Source organism: Molothrus aeneus, chromosome 3 (genome assembly GCF_037042795.1).
Source record: "Molothrus aeneus isolate 106 chromosome 3, BPBGC_Maene_1.0, whole genome shotgun sequence".
Lineage (NCBI taxonomy): Eukaryota > Metazoa > Chordata > Aves > Passeriformes > Icteridae > Molothrus > Molothrus aeneus.
In genome coordinates, this window is record NC_089648.1 from 96,421,176 (window position 1) to 96,435,469 (window position 14,294).

A 14,294-nucleotide genomic window follows, 5' to 3' on the forward strand; every position below is an offset into this window, starting at 1 on the left:
AAGCTGTAAGCTAAAATGTCAGCTGATCCTGACTTGGGGCAGAACAGTTTGACTGAACAACCCTATGAGTTTCCTCTCAGTCAAATACCATATGAGTACATAATTAGAAATTGGCAAATGTTTTGAAAAATGCTCAGCTGAAGTAAACAGAGCAGTCATGTATCTTCCATTGTGTGTCCCTGGAGCTGTTTGCATTTATGACAGTTCTGTGACACAGAACAGTCTTGCACCTGCCCAGCTTTTTTTCTCTTACTGATGTCAAAGTGCATTATAAAGAGAGCCAAATATATTGTCCTGATTTCTCAAACCGTGTGACAGAGTCAATTAAAGGTTAATAGAGTTCTCCTAGGTCTGGCAGGCAGCTAGTGGCATAGGAATATAACCAAAATTTGATGATTCCCAGTTTAAGCACAAGCATATCACACCTAGAGGTGTTCACAGTACTTTGAAAAGTTACATATACCTCATGTATACAGTTAGTCACTGGAAAAATGTAGCTGACATGTTGGTATGACATACTGGAATATTTAAGTTTGCCCAATCACAGAATGGTATAGGCTGGACCTTAAATATCACCTATTTCCAGATTTATCCATTTTCCCAATGTTTTTGGAGCTATGCTGAATCAAAAAAAAATTCTCAAAAAGGAATAAAGATCAAACAAATTTCCTCCAATATTGTTTTTTCCATTCTATTATTCCACAGAAAGAAAGAGATGGAGAGTCCCCCATACTTAATATGCATGTCTGCGTATGTGTTGTGATTTTTTATTATTATGTTATTTCCATGCAGCATAACTAACTCCATCTTTTTGTTTTATTGTGATTTCTTTAGTTAAGTGGTACAATCTGTAGGGAAAACTTTCACTGCAGCTGTTCCCCTCCATAAAGCAAGATTCACATCTTAAAGCTTTTCTTCTGCAGACTAAATAGAAAGAGCATGAGAGGCATTTCTCATATCATTGTTATATATTTATAGATGCTTTTTGATGATATGTTTATGCCACAACATATACCTACATATTTAAAGACCATCCTTAAAAAAAGAAGAAAAGGAAACACAATTCGAGATTTTTAGAAGTATTAACATACTGTCACGACTAGAAATTCCAGTGATTTTAGTGTCATAAAAATTATGATGTGCTTTACATCTTTGGACATTCATGATTTCAAATCCTGTGCAAAACCTGAAATCACTCCAAGTCACTTTTGGCAGGCTGCACAGCCTGCAGGTGTAGGTGTAGCCTATGTGAACCACAATCCCTGATTCTATTTTCTGCCTCACAATGAATATCTCTAAAAGTATGTCCAAGACATATTGGAGATTACTTTAATTCTAACTCCTAGTTCTTCTGGTGAAATGAAAAAAAAAAATGGACATCCTAAATAATATTAAATGTACATTATTTTGGAGGCATGGATATCTCTTCATCTTTTGATAGGGGCCGAGCATCTGGTTGTATGTTTATCCATGCAAATAAGCATCTGAGAAACCAAGAAAATTACAAGACCAACAGGAGTTTCCTAAGAATTACAGCTTTTGAAATTTGAACCTCAGGATGATGACCTAGAGTCCTTACCAACATCCTTGCTTGGTATGTGGTAGCAGAGTTTAATTTTATTTGAATTTCTAATAAAAAAGGTTTCACAGACTGTTTTGCTTTGTACAGGAAAGAGCAAATATAAACACGAAAATACAAGTAGGAGATGGACCACAAACCTTTCATTTCAGACAAGGAAAAAAAGCCAATAAGGTAGGTAGATTTCAGAGAACAACAACCACAAAACTGTAGTAAACAAGCTGTGGGATCTGACAGATGGTGCAAAACATTTTGTATGCCCTAGCATGAAATATGTTTTTTCCTTCTTGAATTAATTTTAATGCTTTTATTTCTGTGGGACAAACCTAATCATAACAAAAAAATCCAATTCCTGGAATAATAATTTTGGATAGAAAAGGTTCAAATTCATATTCCTTGTCTACATTAAGTCAAAAATGGATTTAGCTGTTTTGTTCCCCTGTACTTCATCAGACTACTACTGAATCCTCAGCAGTAGGATACTTGTTATTTTAACCCTCCTAATCTGTTTTTGTTCAGAAATTCTTTTTGCAACTCTACAACGTAAGTTTCCCTAATTCCATTTCTGTTGAAATCAATACATTGTGTTTCAATACTATAATCTCTGAAGAAATGTTTTTGATTGACTCAGGTTATACATTTATCTCAGAATACTTGTTTCAATATATTTATCTCTTGTTCATCTTTTTTTAGTCATACATTCTGATTTTTAGTCATACAAAAAAGAATTAACAAATATTACAAGCAGTACAGATGAATGAATAGCATGGAAGTAGAATTAAGATTCTTTTGTGCTGAAAACAAAAATTGTTAATGGCTTGGAACACTCATGAAACAGTGTCAAAAATCTTCAAAAATTTAACAGGATAATCAAGCAATTATAATACCCTGTGTTAAGAAGAGTTTTGACAATGGCTGTTATGATACAAAGAACATCACAGAATTACATGCCATCTGTATGTGTGTTTGCTTTTATATGTGTGCTTGTGTGCATATTATGAGAAAATAATATTACTTTGGAGACAAGGGCTGCTAAATTGAGGAAATATTGAATTAAACAATGGCAAATCCTTCAATTTATTTTTAGAGAAATTGTGCCAAATGGCAAACAACACAGTTTGAAGGTCATAACTGTAGTGACATGTCTGTGAAAAAAACATGTTGCATTTACTTCTCCCTTCTAATAGTGTTTTTAACAGCCAATGTTGTTGCAAAATAATATTTATGGTGTCAAACTCTGTCTCTTCTACTCCTTCATTCATTATTGCCACTCACTGTCATTACTTTCTTTTTTCTTCCAGCAGCACTAACCTTGTCTCTGTCTGTAAAAGCACAGACTACTTTAGCTTGTAGACAATAATGAGTAGTTTCAGTGCACCCTTGGAGTTTAGATCATTATCTAGCACATATTTCCCACTTCTCTGCTTTAATTTTTAAGGTATTTGAGTACATTTTTCTCTGACATTTTACTTCCAGTGCAATAGCATCCCCCACTATAGATCTCCTTCCTGAATATATCAATGTAACTTTTTCTGAAAAACACTTTTTAAGAAATTTCAGCAAATCTAGGATGCCAAGTCCAGGTGATTGATCACTTAAAGCCTGAAACTACATCAGTGCTGTTTTCTGACCATTTTTTCAGGTTTCTTATAATTTCTAACATCTCAAGAAAGAGTATATAATTTCTTTCCAGAATCATGATCATTTCTTCTGATCTCACAGAATAAACTTTGTCCCATAACCACTTACCTTGTTCATGCACTCCTGGTATCTTACTCATTGATATCACCTTTTCAGTTCCACTGTTCTATTTCTCTGAACTTCTTCCTTTTCTGCCACATGACATTGAATAATTTTCTACTTTTTAAACATTATCTTCCACCTTGCCTCCTCGGAGATTTTGTTGTGCTTTATCTGTAGAACTCTTTCATTAAATTTGTCTTATTTTTTTGCTTTTCCCTTATTTTCTTTTTCATTGTGACTGAAAGTATCTAACACAACTGGCTAAAACTGTGCCATCTCCCATGGCAGCAAATATTGGGCAAGTTTTTCAACTAGCTATATCTACACATAGCTAAAATGGAGACTAAATCTTCTTCCATTTGTTCAGTGTTCAATTTTGAAACATTCTTTTCTGTCACAACAAATTTGTGCATTTCTTCATGATGATCCTTTAAGATACCTGGATGTATTTTCCTCAGTGTCAACTATTCACTTGTCAGTATGAATATTTTTCATCAGGTGTGTACATTTCACTTTGAAAAGCATGTCAAAGCTTGTGAAATTTATTTTTGGATCATGAGCTTTGTCTTTTGCCGTGGCTAAAGTTTATTTAGTGATGCCAGCATAAAATCAAACAAATAAAATGAGAAAAATATCCACGCATGTTCAAATCGCTCTAAGTGATAATTACTTCTCACCATGTTCATTTTTCCTTTGAATTTAATTTCTGTGGATGGCTACAGCTAAAAATTATGACTTAAATATGATCTGTTGGATATTCAACAGCAAGAAACAAATTATACATATAAATTTATCAAATTTAAAATAATGAATAAACACTGACTGAAAACACCTGTCAATCTTGGGTCATTTAAAGGCTAATAGTTGCCTGGAGCCAGTGCTACAGCTAGATGTCAAAACAAAACACTTGTAGTATAATGTCACACTCTTTTCTGGGTAGCCACCACTATGTGCAAACATGTAAAATGTTATCCTAATTGAAGATGGCACGTGTTTGTTTCCTTCTAAGGTTGTACTTACCACAGGTACACCAATTTACCTCTTACTATATGCAGAGATTGGCCCTTACTTGCCACCACTCTTTTCCTCAATTTTATTTCTTTTTACTAAAAATCGATGCCTTTTCTTATAAAAATTGACTCAATATAACTACTATTTATAAAGTTTGATTTCGTGATTTTTTTATTTTTTCTGTCCCACAGGTTACTCTTTTTTTAAAAATAAAAAAAACAACTTTTAAAAAAATCTTTGCTCTTTGGTATCTTTATGCTCTCTGAAATTTATTTCCTCAGTGCTATTCAATTTAAAAGTAGATACTTTTCTTCTGAGCTTACGATGTGCCGACTGAGATAAAAATAATCCCACTCTAGTTCTATGAATAAACATTTAGCCGATTTCTTCTACTTATCTTTTGCAATCTGTGAGAAAGATTATGAAAAAATCCTAAATGACAGGTCTATAAAGAAAATCATAATAAAAAATTAGTCTCCTCAAAGATTTATCCAAATGTTTTGTTTGCAGGGTGCTGTACTCAGTTGAAACCTCACACAGATGAGGTGAGCAAAGCACCAGGGTCTTCAGCTGTTTAACAAAGCCACAGAACATTGCTTAGTCAGGATTTATTAAAGTGGTGCTAGCAGAGATTGATTCAGTGTGGCTGAAGACATATCTGGAGGCTGAAACTCCACAGAATTTTTTCTGTACACTAGTTTTAGAAATATTAAAATTCTAAGTTTTGAGAAACACAATGTGCCCTTGTTCAGAGCACTCAATTTCTTGGCCAGATCAGATGTATTTTCCTTTCTGCATCTTTGAATGATTTCTCTAGGATCCAGATGGGACAAGCAAGGGACAAAAAGATGGTTTGGTGTGTTCTGTAGCTTGCAGTATGAAAGACCCCTCAAAAATCAGAGCAGTCAGCAGTATTTAATAATGTTTGTAGCATTCAAATTCTTCCATTCTTCTGTTAAAAGGAATGCTATATAACCTTCATTCTTTTGCCTCTGTGTAAGAAATGTGCTATGAGTTACATGCTGTTTCAGTTGCACACTTTGCTTTATTTCATTATAGCACAGCATATAAGAAGAGCTTTTAATCACAGTTATGAACAGTTTTATTCTCTCAAATCCCATCTTTCAGATGCATAAGAGAGAAAAGCCTATTCCACTTCCAAAAGGGATGGGGAGGAATATTCTTTCTCCACCTATTCCAAGCCTAATAGTTCAAACGTCTTTCCTGCAGGATTCAGGTATGTAATATGTTGTTTTTTTTTCTAGTGGTCTGTAGTGCTATCTCCTATTTGTTTTAAGTTTCTCCAGTACTGTGTATAAGGAATTTAGTATTTGAGGTTTTAAGTAGTAGCAGTGGGTAGACTCTGGTTGGATGCCAGGCACCCACCAAAGCTGCTCTATCACTTCTCTCCACAAGTAGGCAGAGGAAACACAACAAAAGTTTTCTGTGTTGACAGAAATTACTCACTGAATACTGTCAGGGGAAAAAGAGACTCAACAACATGAGTCTACCCCATGGGCAACAGTTCTCCACACACTGCTCCTGTCTGGGTCACTCTTCATGGGGTGCAGCCCTGCAAGCACAGCCTGCTCCAGTGTGAGCTCCCCACAGGGTAACAGGTCCTGCCAGCGAAACTGCTCCAGCATGGGCTCCTCTCTCCATGGATCCACAGGTCCCTGCCAGGAGCCTGCTCCAGCACAGGCCTCCCATGGAGTCACAGCCTCCTCTCAGGCATCCACCTGCTCCAGTGTGGGGCTCCTCCAAGGGCTGCAGGTGGATCTCTGCATCCCCATCGCCCTCCATGGGCTGCAGGGGCACAGCTGCCTCACCAGGGGCTGCACCAGGGGCTGCAGGGGAATCTCAGCTCTGGCACCTGGGGCACCTCCTGCCCCTCTCTCTGCACTGACCTTGGTGTCTGAACAGCTGTTCCTCTGACATATTTTCACTCCACACTTCTTTGGCTGTAAGTAAATCTGTGCAATGCCTTTTTTCCTTCTAAAGCATGTTATTACAGAGGTGTTAACACCATTTCTAACTGGCCCAGCCTTGGCCAGCAGCATATCTGTCCTGGAGCTGGCTGGCATTGGCTCTGCTGCACATGGAGGAAGCTTTTGGCAGCTTTTTACAGATGTCACCCATTAGGTCCCCCTGCTACCAAACCCATGCAAACCCAATACATAAGCCTATTTTCCCATATATCAATGCCCACGCATATTTTTTTCAGAAAGTAATTTCCATGTGATATTTTTTATCTGTGCTTTTTGCTCATTGAGGTTTTTGTACTGTTTTTCATTCTCTTCTCTCTTGCACCCTTAGTAATTTCATGTTACTTTTTCTTACTATTAAGTGGGATCTTATTTCAGGAAAGCTTATGTATAATTATCTCTGTTTTCTGTGTAAGGAAGGTATTAATTAAAAAGTGGAAAAATAAAGCTGCTCAGTGAATAATTATGTGTATAGTGTGAAGTGAATGTGGTTTGCACTCCACAAATGTAATGCTTTTATTGTCCACCCTTGGGGATCTATCAGGGTGAACAGAAGCTCTCCTTAGGATTATTTAAAGGAAAAGCAAAGGTGCATCACTAGGACTGACATAGCCCAACATGAAGTATGGCTAGCTTATATATGTGATTTTGAGACAAAAATAGAAGGTTTGGATGTGGAACCATGTGCTGTTTAAGTTTTCCATGTGCCATGCACAAAGGAATTTTGGAAACAGGAGGAGAATAGAATTTTCTGGTGCTCACTTGAATCACAGCATCTCATATACAGTTCCTCTTGCCAGCTTTCCCCAGTGGAAGCTGTTTCTCTATTAGACAATGTTTTATGAGTTTTATACTGGTAAATTGTTCTGTTGTTTGTTAACTGTTTCAACAGCCTCCTTAAAGAGGCTGTCTAATGCTTTCCAGGCATAGTTCAGCTTCTCATGTTATCACTGTAATGACTCATCCAGTTTTCTAATATAAAACCAATTCTGGCTTGCAAGAGATCTCTACTGGATGAGGGGAAATTTAGGAGCTTGCAACTAAATGAAAGTATTATTTCAAAGTTAGTATTCATGCTGCCTAACCTTGTGCCACTTAATGATCAGTAAGACAAATACTTTATTGTTCTATGTGTCCTGCTCCCAAACTATATCGCATCAAGAAGACAGCATAGGTGACTTTTTAATTGCCTGTTTTCTGGTATTTACTCCGTAGAATAGATCTGTTCAGTCTGTGGCTGTTTTTTGTTTTTCCTAATGTTGCTGTGGTTAGACAGCAAAGCACCACACAGCTGCTTCATCATGCCCCTTCAGTGCAGTATAGGAAGGAAGGAGAACTAATACAAACATTCAATTAAAAATAGTTTCACACTCAAAGGCAAATATTTCCCTCTATTCTTTCTCTCTTTCATCCTGAGATCTTAGTGATTCCCATTCTTGATTAAATACATATTTAAATTAAATGAGCTCTCACCTTCTTTCATAACTCCCTAAGTCAGCTCAAAACAAGAGTGTTTTGTAAATGTTCTTAGAGGAATCAATAATAAATATTTTCTTCTTTTTTTTAAATTTCAATTTTCAGAAAAATTCAATTGAATTTTTCAAAAGCTAGTTGCACCTGTCAGTTCAAAAGTTTTAGTATGTGATGAATCAAAGAGAGGAACACCTGTTACTGTAACTGAAGCCAACTGGAGAAAGGTTAAGATACCTAAAATTAGTGAATAATTCTGTAATCATGGATAAAAAATAATTTTCTGTTCTCACAGAATTTCTTTTACAAGTTCTTTTCTTCCTTTCCTCAGATCCTCCCCAGATATAATAAAGCTTAAGGATCCTAAACCCTTAATGGGCTGTTTGTGTTTTATTCAGCATAACACAGGTCTGTGAGGGAATAAGGATTTCCACTAAGCCTTCCAAATCTGGGGCTCCTGCCCTCTAGACTTTTTTTTCACTTAAAAATTGACAGAAAAGGCAAGAGGCCAGATTTACTGCAACTTTGTTCAGAGCAGATGGAAGCAGATGAAACTATAAATGGCAAAGTAGCTGAGCATGGAAGTTAACTAAAACACTAAGTGAAGCTGTTAAATCTGACACAGGGACTAAAGATACACTTCAGAAAACGTTGCTGAATTAAGCACTGACATGAAAGCAGGAGCTGATTTCATAGAACAATGAAAACCAAAATAGTTTGTTAAAAAGTTAGAAAAAGATATTAAGAAAATAATCAGTGTTAATTTAGAAAAGCATCAGATTAGTTGGTCTAATGAGCCTTAGAAACTGCCAGTATAATGTGTTCTTGATTTCCATCATAAAGAAAATGTGTAAATTTTGCCCTTGGTGGGTAAACTACTTTTGAACATGAAGAAATTGTTTCCTTTTTGGGCCCATAAACCTGCCTCTAATTTTATCTGCATAAAACTATAAATCATAAAAACACCACCTATGAGGGAAGAAATATTTTTGGAAGTATTTTCAATAATCATAGAATAATAAAATCATAGAATAGCTTGAGTTAGAAGTGACCTGAAAGTTCCAAACTCTCTGCCATGGACAGGGACACCTTCCACAAGACCAGGTTACTCAAAGCCCCATCCAAACTGGCCTTAAATACTTCTGGGGTAGGACAGTTACAGCTTCTCTGGGCAACCTATGCCAGTGTCCCAACATGCTCTGAGTAAATAATTTTTCCCTAATATCTAATCTAAACCAACTCTCAGTTTTAAACCATTCCCCCTTGTCTTGTCACCACGTGCCCTCATGAAAAGTCCCCTCTTCATCTTTCCTGTAGTTATCCTTTAGGTACTGGAAGGCTGCAATAAGGTTTTCCTGGAGCCCAGTCTTTTCCAGACTGAACAACCTTGTCACTCTCTAAAGGGGCTCCAGCCCTCTAATCATCTTTGTGGCCCACCTCCAGACTCACTCCAGGTCTATACTCACAAGAGCAGGGTAGAGGAGCAGAATCACCTCCCTAATCCTGTTGGCCGTGCTGCTTTTGACTAATCTCTTTCAAACTCCTTCCCTTTGACCTGTAGAATTTATGAAAAAAAAAAAAACAAAACAACCAAAACAAACCTGTCTTCCAGAGATCCTTACTGCCTGTCCAAGGACTCTCTAATCCTTCTTGGCCCTTTTCAGGCTGCTCCTGTCTGTCACTGGTGCCCACAAGGAGCAACAGTAGCAGGGAATAATGAACTGCACAAGGCTTGGTGTTCTCTCAGTGACATCCCTGATACCAACACACAGCAAGCAGCACACCCCTGTAGAGAGTGTGTCAGGCTCACAGACATGTGCCCTCATACCTCTCAGGAGGAAGCTGCCTCTGCCACCACCCATCATCTATTGTGTGAGCTACCAGCTCCTGGGAGGTCTCTGCACTCTCCTGGGGCTTTCCAATTTCAGGACCCACTCTGGTGTGCTGTTACCCCACTTCGCTGTGGAATGCTCCTGAAGATAAGCTTATCACCCTGACAAAAAAATTCATCACTAAGATGCCTTTTCTTTCAAGAAGTGTAGGTACCTACTAGTTGCTGTGGGAGTCACAACTGGCAGCAGTCTCTGCCTTAAAAGAGGCATTATTACTTTTGTGCATTATAGCACAAAACATGGTTCAGGTACAGTTTGTTTTGCTCCTGACATGCTAACTAAAATGGTGCAAGGCTGGCTGCTTATTTACACATCTCTTCCCCTGCCTCTCTCTATTTCTGGTAGCCAGGTTGATTTCCTGCTTGAATCAAGACTGGAGTAGTTGAAAGCTTCTATAATCTGTCATTAACCTATGGATGCCTTGAATTAGTAATGAAGCCTTTAACAGCAGTAAGACAGTGGTGTCCAGTTTCTTTCATTTATTTCCCATTTCAGGCATAGTATGAAGAAAAATTGCCATCTTTGTTGCTGTTGTACATATTTCTTGTTAGTGTTTTCTATGATTTTTGAAGTGAAGGCACACATATTTCTGACATAATACTTGATTGTAATCTGTTTACAGTTGAGTGACTATAATTCCTTAAAGTGATCACACGTATTGGGTTTACGTGGCAGGGTTCAGGTGGTGAGGGGGGCTATAGGTGTGGCTGCTGTAAGAAGCTGCTAGGAGCTTCCCCTTTGTGTCACTGAGCCAATGCTGTCTCCAAGACAGACCCACTGCTGGCCAATATTAAGTCCATCAGTGATGGTGGTGCACTTCTGGAATAAGATAGTCAAGAAGGAGGAACAAAACCCAGTTGGGCAGCTGCAGGCAAAGAGACAAGTGAGAATACAAGAGAAAACAGCTCTGCAGACCCCAAGGTCAGTGAAGGATGAGCGGGAAGTGTTTCAGGTGCAGGAGAAGAGATTCCCTTGCAGGCTGTGGTAAAGACCATGGTGGGGCAGATGTGCCCCTGCAGCCCATGGAGGTCCATGGTGGAGCAATCTCTCTACAGCCCCTGGAGGATTCCACACCAGAGCATGGATTCCTGAAGGACATTTTGACCCCACGTGAAGCCCATACTGGAGCAACTTGCTGGCAGAACCTGTGGTCCTGTGGAGAGAGCAGGTCCTGCTGGTGAGAAGTTTGGACCCAATGAGGGTCACATGCTGGCGCACTCTTTTCCTGAAGGAATTCAGTCCATGGGAGGGACCCATGCTAGAGCACCTAATGAAGAACTGTAGCTTGTGGAAGGACTCATGGTGGGGAATTTTATGCAGGGCTGTCTCCTGTGGCAGGGGAAGAGTGTGAGGAGTCCTCCCCCTGCAGATGAAAGAGCAACAGAGACAATGTGTGATGAATTGACCAGAGCCCCCATTCCCTGTACTGCTGAGCTGCTGGCAAAATAGGACTCAGGAGTGAGGTTGAGCCTGGGAAGAAGGGAGTAGGGGAAGGTTTTTTTAAGATTTGGTTTTTATTTTTCATTACCCTACTCTGAGTGGATTAGCAATAACCTAAACTAATTTCCCCAAGCTGAGTCTTTGTTGTCCATGGTGAGTGGTCTCTTCCTGTCCTTGGTAGCTGGTGGGAGGTCTCTTCCTGTCCTTGTCTTGAATCATCAGACTTCTCTTATATTATTCTCTCCCCCATCCAGCTAAGGAGGGGAGTGTCCACTTTGGTGGACACCTGGAATCTACCCGGGGTCAATGCAACACGTCATATAATTTTGATAAAAATAAAATCCAGGAAGGAGATAAATATATGTAAATTTTATGAGGACAAGAAGGGCATTCTAAATTTCAATCATTCTCTTTGAAATACTTTAAATATATTTATACAAAGATGAGGTAATTTAGAAATAAAGCTTCTTGGCTTTGGAATAGGCATACAGATGAGGAAGAAGTTAATTTGATGTGTCCCTACAGTTTCTGTTATGAAAATATGAGTGTGATGGGGTGACAGTAATTAACATCATCATGTGAAGAAATGACACCATCCGTGTTCTCTTTTAGGGAATATGATTGTATTGGATTGTTGATTGTAAAGCTAAGAGGCAGATCAGAGTATAGAGGGAATGGCACTGCTGGTAGAGAAATTTTAAATCCCAGAGATCTCAAAAATAAAAGCCAGCAGAATAGAAACTGCAGATTGTTTAGTCACAGGAACATATGGCATCATGCAAAATACTGAAACTGAATGATTAAACAGACAGACTGAACATTTATATGCACAGTACAGAGCTTGTAGTCTATTTAAAGTCAAAGATAAGTACTAATTCTAAAAGCTAATGAAATCAGAAAATCATTTCTGGAAGCAATAGGCACAATTTTATGATATTGAGTATCTTGATTACCTCAATTAGTTGCATAACATGGATTTACCAGAATTTGCTTGCAAAAGTAATTTTTGGCTAGCAGTATGTGCCAAGGAAGTTGAGTGTGTGTCTATATGCATGTGTCCTTTACATTATGCCTACCAGTATACTTATAAATACATATATATGTATATATGTGTATGTATATGGATATTTGAAAAAATATTCCTTTTGTTTATCATTGAAGACTGGTGTTTGCAATGCTGGTGTTACAACATGGAAAGTGCCTGATTCCAGCACAGCTACTATGAACACTATATAGAAATCGAAATTTATTTATCTCCATGGTATCTGAATAAATCATACCAGGACCAATATTTTCTGCAATAAATAAATAACTGAAAAACACTCCATGGGACAAAAGATTCTCTCCTATTTAGCACAGACTTGTCAGAAAACTATGAATGCTTTCTAGTCTTTAAACATAGTCATAATCTGAGCTAGGATTATTTTTTCCTTTGTTTCCTCTAGGTTTTTCCTGTCACTAGGCATGTGAAGTCAAGAAAAACAATGAGTCTGTCTGGTTCAGTATGTGTGAAATGTGTGAAAACTATTATTAATAAAAATAGATTGAATTTATTTGCTCTTAAATAAAGATCTGACTCTCCTGAAGCCAAAGAAAATTGATTTCATCCTGATGGTCTTTTGTTCAGGTGATATGTTTACTTAAGAATTTTTAAAGAATATTATTACTTGTACTGCCTTTTGGGTAGTTATAAACTAAAGGTGCATAGACTTAGATATAGGCTGCTTGTTGTAGTGACTGCTTGCATATATGCCATGTGTTTTTTATGACACACAATCCTATAATTTTATGGGGTTTTGCTCATGTTTTCTTTCTGATTGCTATTCTTTATTTAGTTTGATTACACTTACAGTTTGTATAGTCATGATTGTTACAGAATAGTTTTACATCAGCACAAGCAAGATAACTTCTTTGGAGGCTGGTAGATAAGTGCCGAGAATAAAATAAAATGGAATTTAATATCTATTTGCTATATTCAATATTTTGATGCCTCATGTTCACTTTTTAGCATTAACTGTAGGATGAGCTCCTACTGAGCTATTTATCCAACTGCAGTTTTTATCTAACTGTGCTTTTCAATTTTCATAGCCTAAATTCTCATAAATTTTTCAATTAAAGCATGCACAGAAGAATATTTATGGTGCATGAAGTGGCAGGTACACATTAACCTCTAGTTAATTTAATACTTTTGCCACTGCCTGTTAATATATTTAATTGTTGTTTTCAAACAGTAGTTACCTTAGATCCAGATGTTCCAGTAAATATTTTGTGCAAACCTTTGAGGAAATCTATCAATTTAATTTTCAAGAAAGAGTTGAAAATAATAAGGAGAAAACAAAGACCATTAGTTAATGAGGCAAATCCTATCTATACATGTAAAAGGGCTGAAAAATAACAGCGGTAGAAACAAATGCTGTGTTTGCATTTCTTTATTCCAGTGTCACTCATTTTTCCTTAGGGCTGGGTGGGATGAATGTATTGCTCCTCTAACAGTCATATGACATGGATCTAACAGATGTAACACTTGAAGGGAAGCTTCGTTCTCCACCAGCTGGAAATCTGTTTGAGCTTCACACTTTAGAGCTGGGCAGATGAGAAGGAATATAGCAATGGGTTGGTTTAGTCCTGCTGACCTGTTTTGTGCCATCCTCCACTGATCTTCTCATTCCCAACCTCTCTACTGTAATTGTGCTACAAGAGTTGTGCTGAAAACTGAGGCTTATGCAAGTGTTAATCTAGCAGCTGAAAAGATGGTATGGCAAACTGCTTAAATTGTGATCACTGTTTTCCTTGAGTACTGCTCCAAGTGGAATGTATACAAATGAAGCCATAATGTATCTATCCAGTAGATAACAATGATCCCATAATAACAAATTTTTGGTCTACAGTGGTGGTTGTTTTTTGAGAAATTAGTCTTCTTTCACAGAATCACAATATGCTGACCAGAACAAGATATCACATTTCCCTCCTTCTGCAATGTTGGGTCAAAATATTAGATGGAAAGATGTAACAATTTCCATACTATTTATTCTTTTCCTCAAGTCTGAACCGTTCTGATTCAGATTCAAATACCAAATCAAACCATAGCATAAGCAATCTCAACCTCTGGTCAAATACTTCTATAATTGTGCATTGCAATCATTATTTTCTGTGAAAAGTAAAATTTTCCTAGTG

General features: G+C 37.5%; 1 long non-coding RNA gene across 1 annotated transcript; it reads left to right on the forward strand.

The window, feature by feature from the left end:
* Nucleotides 1-719: 719 nt before the first annotated feature.
* Nucleotides 720-12,706, forward strand: LOC136555000 (uncharacterized). Its single transcript, XR_010783408.1, has 3 exons — nt 720-1,753; nt 5,462-5,570; nt 12,566-12,706. It is a non-coding gene; the product is annotated as an uncharacterized lncRNA (long non-coding RNA).
* Nucleotides 12,707-14,294: the final 1,588 nt, after the last annotated feature.